Genomic DNA, 6565 nt, shown 5'->3' with positions numbered 1-6565 from the left:
AATTCAAGTCCCAAGACCTGATTATACTTGATCACGATGACTTTAAACTTTTTTGCGGTTTGTACTTTTATTGTTTATTTTTTTAATGCAGGTGGTAACATACATGCAGAACGTCTTAATCTTGCTTCCTCCTCATTTTATTTTTATATTTATTTATTTTTATTTATCATTTCCTTCTTCTCCGCGGCTCTTTCTGTCTCTTCGATTCTTTTATTACTCTCTTGAGTGCAGAGCATGTAGGCTACAGTTGAGTAGAGAGACGCCAACGAATAAAGATGATGACCACTATACAACCTCGATGCACCCACTATCGATTCCCCCTTTATTACTTTACATGTTTGATATCTCGATCCCACAAACCACGTTGGACCACCAGACACTGAAATTGATCCAATGACATTCTGATTCACATTTTTTTTTTTACTTATTATTGTTTCTTTTTCCATCATATCAATTTCAGTAATTAATAAAAATTCTATTATTCTTATTTTCTATTGGAAACTATTATCTGAAATTTACGAAATAGAAATTTTTAAGGAAAAATTTTTGTTTCAAAATAATTTTCATAAGACGAAAAAATATTTACAGAATAATAAATATTATATACATAAGTAGCAGTGGAAGTTTCCATGGTAAAAAAAATAACGTTTATCTATTGTAGTCTGTGATAATATTATCTATTAGACTTAAGACCTTCAAATGGTTAATGGCTAAATGATGTGGCTTAGCGATGACTATTAACATTTATAGCCCAAAGCATATTGTCAGATAGTTCTACATACTAAGCCAAGTCATAATAACATTATTTCCTGTTAGAACGACAGAAGTTGTGCATCTCAACACATCGACTAATCGCTTGAAAAAAAATAATCATATATTTTATTTAAAAACATACGCGAAATGTCTAAAATTCGAATTTTCTTCTCCTTCATATTGCTAATCGTCATTATGCAGATGACAAATGCTGATAAAGAAGATGATGGGAATGCTATTCAATGGGAATATAGGTGTACAGAATTAGGAAAACCAGTAAGTTCAAATTTTTCTTTCTTTGTAACGATGATAAATTTTTTCTACGCATTCAATTTATGTTAAATTTAGTGTAGTTTTTTTATGACGCCATGTTGTGGAGAAGAACATCAATTACAAAAAATCCCAATAATTCGGTGCAGGTCATGGGATTTACGATCACCTGACGATAAAATTTGCCAACGAATGCCAGATGATTATTATAGATACGTCAAGATTGATGAATAATATATCAATCGTCATCGAACCCTTAAAGAGATTTTGGTTCACATTAATCCATAATATATATTGATAAAAATATATTTTGTCGATAAAAAAATTGTTTCATTAATCTAATTTAATTATTTTATTTTCCTGTTTCGAAAATTCATGCAAAATCCTATTTATAGAAATTCAAAAAATTATACAACAGGAATTAAGTGAATATTTCCAGGCTATAACATGATGATTGTGGTTACGTAATACTTTAAAAAAAGGTTTTTAATAATTAAAAACAAGTGAGATTTAATTTCAAATAGAGTGTTAAGAAGTGACCAGAATTTATATTAGAACTTTTCTTTAGATAGAAAATATATCCAGTTAAAAATTAATGTTCAATAATTAAATTAAAACTGCGGGGTTTCCCTCGATAAAAAAAAATTAGTAATAATATTCAAATTTCTTAATTTGTTACGATATTTCGAGTATTAAATAATTATTAGTTCCTATATGCTAAATATAAATATTTACGGCCGTGAACATAATTTCGTTTATATTTTTACATTTTATTGGGAACCTTAGAATGGACGTGGCTTAGATATTAGTCATCTGGTGGCCAAAAAATAAACTAACCAAAATAGGCTGCTTTGAATGTTTACTATACAAAATCAACTGACATTTATGTTTTGATAATTTATTTAAATCATTATAAATGTTAAAGATTATTACAGTAAATAATGGGGGTGTCAATTTAAGACATTTCAAAATTTTTTAAATGCGCATTTTCAAAGAATTTTATTTTATCAATTATTGATTCTATTTATTAATAATTTTAAATTTGTCTGATGTCTACTGCATTCACACTCATTTATTTTTGTCTTCAATGATCAAGTATTCGACATCTTGAATACTTGATCATTGAAGACAAAAAGTAATCATCATCTGGATAAAATAAATGTTCAAGTTCTCAAAAGTGGAAGGATTGTGGGTATGAATTTTTCTTGTTAAGTTGGTTTGATGGTTTATGCAAGCACGTGGTAGCAAAACTGTTTTATTTATGTCAGCAATCATCAAAACAGTCGAATTTATCTTTTTGATCCATTTTATTTTTCAAAGTAACCATATTTGCAAATTTTTGACGAACATTGAAAAATGTACACTGTCATTAGAATCACGACTTTTACAATCATACAAACAATATATGTTACATTTACTTATTTTTCATGGAAATTCCATGTTTATAAATAAATTTTTTAATTTATAGAAACACAATAATTATAGAGACAATTAAATATTTATTATTTATATTAGCTGATAAACGTATAAGACACATGTAAACATTCATGATTCAGCCTACTTTGAGTAGTTATAGCTTTGGTCACCAGTTGGCGTATCAGAATTCTAAGTTTTCCAATATAAAGCCACTTTATCAATTTCACTCCAGAAAGACGATTACTGTGGATCTGAACGCATTGATTAATCGATTTTAAAAAATATTTATAATATTATATTTTATTTAACATATACGTAAAATGTTTAAAATTACGGTTTTGTTATTCTCCACTTTGTTAATCGTTATTATGCAGTCGACAAGTGCTTTTTATTACAATATCACTGATCACATCATATACAGATGTACAGATTTAGGAGACATAGTAAGTTAAAATTACTCTATATTTATTATAAATTAATCGATTTTTAATTTTGTTTCATTCTCAAATAATTATAACTTTAGAAATTATCCACACGCATTTCATTTTCTTATTACACGGTGAAAAATTCACATTAAATTTTACTATGGTTGCATTGTAACCCCGGACCATAAGAAAACTGGTACAAACTTTACAAGTGTACCATAGTAAACGTATGCGCAGACGACACAATTGGGACTTATGCGCATACGTTTACTATGGGACACTTGTAAATTTTGTACCAGTTTTCTTATGGTCCGGTGTTACAATGCACCCATAGTAAAATTTGTTGGAAATTTTTCACAGTGTATGAACGAATATTCTAGCTATTAATTATTAGTAAAAAATTTAAAAATTTTTTACTCGAATTGCGTCAATAATATTCATGCACGGGATGAAACATGACTTCAGACTTCGGGTGGTCAGTCTCTACCCTCGTTTTCGGTTCAGACAGTCAACTTCAGCCACGTCATAAATCGTCTGTTCTTATCCTGTGCCATGGAATTTATTACCATTTTTTTTGCAAAAAATTCTAGAAGGTTCGTTTTCTACACTGAGCAAAATACTATTAGAATGTAGTAAATCTCTTGACTTCAGAGGTATCGCGAATTATTATGATCAATAAATTAGATATTTTACTTGAACAAATTGATTTCTTGTCATTATAAAGTTGATAAATAAGTATTTTAAATTATAATAAGATGATTTCCAGTGAAAATAAATTTTTTGAATAAAAATGTATTAACGACAATAATAATTGAGCTTCTGATTTATTGAATGCAACAAAATTAAAAATAATAAACATTATTTGAATCATTGAGTAAATTAAGTTTCGGGTGTATATAATTGTTAATCATTAATTATTAAACTTAGTGTCACAATGATTTGCCGCCATGTTGTGGAGAAGAGCGCAGATTACATCAAATTCCAGTAGTTCGATGCAGACAGTGGAATTTATTAATACCACATGAGAAACGTTGTCAACGAATGCCGAATGACTATTACTTGTATTTTACTGATAATGACAAATAATATGTATTAGTTCATGACATGCATAAAAAAAAATAAATATTATAAATTAAGGAACCATTCGTTAATTTCATTTTTCCATTTACAAAATCCATGCAGAATTTTACGCATGAAAATTTGCGGAAATCTGCAGAAAAAATAAGCAAAACTATGCACTTATATTCTCCATAAAAAAACTAAATTCAATCAAAACGAATTTACTTGTACCGAAAATTTCAATATGAAAATAAAAATTTTTTGCTTAGAACATCAAACTCTTGATGATGCTTCCGGAATTTTTTATTTTTACGAATTTTGTAGACCTTTATTACCCTTGTGTAATGAAAATGTATTCAAATTCGATCAATCAAACATTCAAACGGAAAGTTTTCGGTAAAAAATAAGTCTTTGATTACTTTATTGGTTTCGAAATCATTAACTAGCAAAATACTTATAAATTTTGAAAATAATATGCTTTAATAGGGTGTAAGGTTTAAATTTAAATAATTTATGTTTACGTTTATGCAAGTTTATTTGGTCATAGACATGCGTCCTCTAATGCGTTCCGATTTCAAACAGTAAGATGAAATTAAAAAATTTTAAGTTTCGTTCAAGTTTTTATTTGAAAATAAACTTATTTTTTAAAAAATATATTTTATTTTGTTATTATAACTCTATCTGACTTTTTTATATAAAAAAAAAATATGTAATAGCCCGAGGCATTCTGCGCCTAGGTTTTTAGTGTATAATGTGAATTGAATGATACTTAATGTCAGATAATACTTCTGTCTTTATGTCTATCAATTGGTTTTAAAAAAATATAACAAACGAATTTTCAAAATGAAAATTGAACAATCATACGACTGGCTGGTTATCTCAAGTCCATCAAGTTATACGAGAATCGAATCCCCGAAGCGTATGTAATGACTCATGAGATTTCACGACACACGACACGAACCGCGAAACCAAAATCTCCGTACAACACCCTCACAAGTCTTAATTCGAAAAAAAATCTTGCACACAAATACAGACTTTTTTATATTTACTTTCAAACTACCTCAAGTTACACTTACTTTTATTTTATTTATTTGAATTTTTCATTGGCCAAAAGGGTCTTCTTAATCTCAGGGCGAAATCTTTCTCGGGCTCGAGGGCCTTTGATCTGTCGTAGCTAATTAGTATCATGCCTCGGCAACGGCAGATTCAGTGTCTTGTGGACACTGCACCACACTTATACACACTTGTATCTACTCATCGGATTCTCTTTCCAATTCAAAAGCAAAGCTCGCCCAAACTTATTTTTTTATTTTTATACATTTACTTGTATTATTTTTGAATTCATTAAATAAAGTGATAAATTTTGAATTTAAACTTTATTCACATTAATTTAATTATTTATTTATTGAAAAATTAATTTCGCGACCTAATAATGAAATTTTTGAGATCTGGAGAGACTTATAGGAATCTGAAGAGATCAAAATCGATTTATTCTGTATTTAACTACATAGGTGAACTAAATAAACTAATTACATCTATACAAGGGAGATTGGGGCATGGCGGGCCTTCTCAAAATTTTTTAACGACAGCAAGGGCCTTCTTGCTAGAAATAATAAACTGGTGATTTTTTTTTCAAACTTGAAAACTCCAAATGACAGAGAGAACCCTGTTCATAAAATCTAATTTGGAATGATTTGAGATTACGTAACTTTTAATCATTTTGAATCATTCCAAATTGTCTAAATTATTTTGCATCGAGTATAAATTTTGGAATCAATCATTTTAAATCATAATGAATTAAAAAATAACGAAATGTTATTTTATGATTTAAAATTATTTGAAATAATTTAAACGCTCGAATCATTTCAAATTAAATTGAATCACTTATAATATTAAACAATATGAAGTAATTTAGATTTTTCAAATCATTTCAAATTAGACTTCTTAATCAGGGAAGTCGGATTTAAATAAAATCCGTGATCACTCCAAATTCACTCCCGATTTTTTAGATAATCAATAAAAATGTATATTGGATTAAATGATATATAGGTGTTATTAATTATCATAAACTAATAAATTAAATATCTAAATGACTTTTGAACTTTTCTCACGTAATTTGAAACCTGCGCAATACAACCATACAATATTTTCGTCCAACACCTTAATATAATTATCACCCGAGTCATTAATCATAAGTAATTTCATTAAAGTAATTATTTAAATATTACATAACGCAGTAATATTTTCTCTTTAATAACCACAAAATTCCAGTAACAATATATTTACATATCTATATAGACAAATATATAAATATACAGGGTAAATAAATTAAAATTAAAATTAAAACTAAAAGTTAATATCATTAACTAATTTACTATTAACCGGAAACATTGAAATGCGGGCGTTTAACTTACACGGTTTAAAATTGAAAGCGCTTTGGTGCAAGCTCGTTAATAACGCGATTATTAGGCGCAGAGCCAACATCGTTACGCTATTCAAATCTAACCTAATTGGCATGGACAATCGGCTACGCCATGAGCCGTTTCGTGTCCCGATGAATTTATCCTCTTTCTTACGCCTCGCCCGCTATAATTCTCCCTTGTTCCTTCTTCGTCTTCCATAATGTAGTCATACGCACACAT

General features: G+C 28.4%; 1 long non-coding RNA gene across 1 annotated transcript; it reads left to right on the top strand.

Moving 5' to 3' along the window:
- The first annotated feature begins 756 nt into the window (after positions 1 to 756).
- On the top strand, positions 757 to 4005 carry LOC128668004 (uncharacterized). Its single transcript, XR_008403893.1, has 3 exons — positions 757 to 1029; positions 1102 to 2882; positions 3792 to 4005. It is a non-coding gene; the product is annotated as an uncharacterized LOC128668004 (long non-coding RNA).
- Positions 4006 to 6565: the final 2560 nt, after the last annotated feature.

Source organism: Microplitis demolitor, chromosome 6, assembly GCF_026212275.2.
Source record: "Microplitis demolitor isolate Queensland-Clemson2020A chromosome 6, iyMicDemo2.1a, whole genome shotgun sequence".
Classification (NCBI taxonomy): Eukaryota; Metazoa; Arthropoda; class Insecta; order Hymenoptera; family Braconidae; genus Microplitis; species Microplitis demolitor.
Note: the sequence above shows the minus strand (reverse complement) of the source record. Positions and strands in the feature narration are given on the sequence as shown.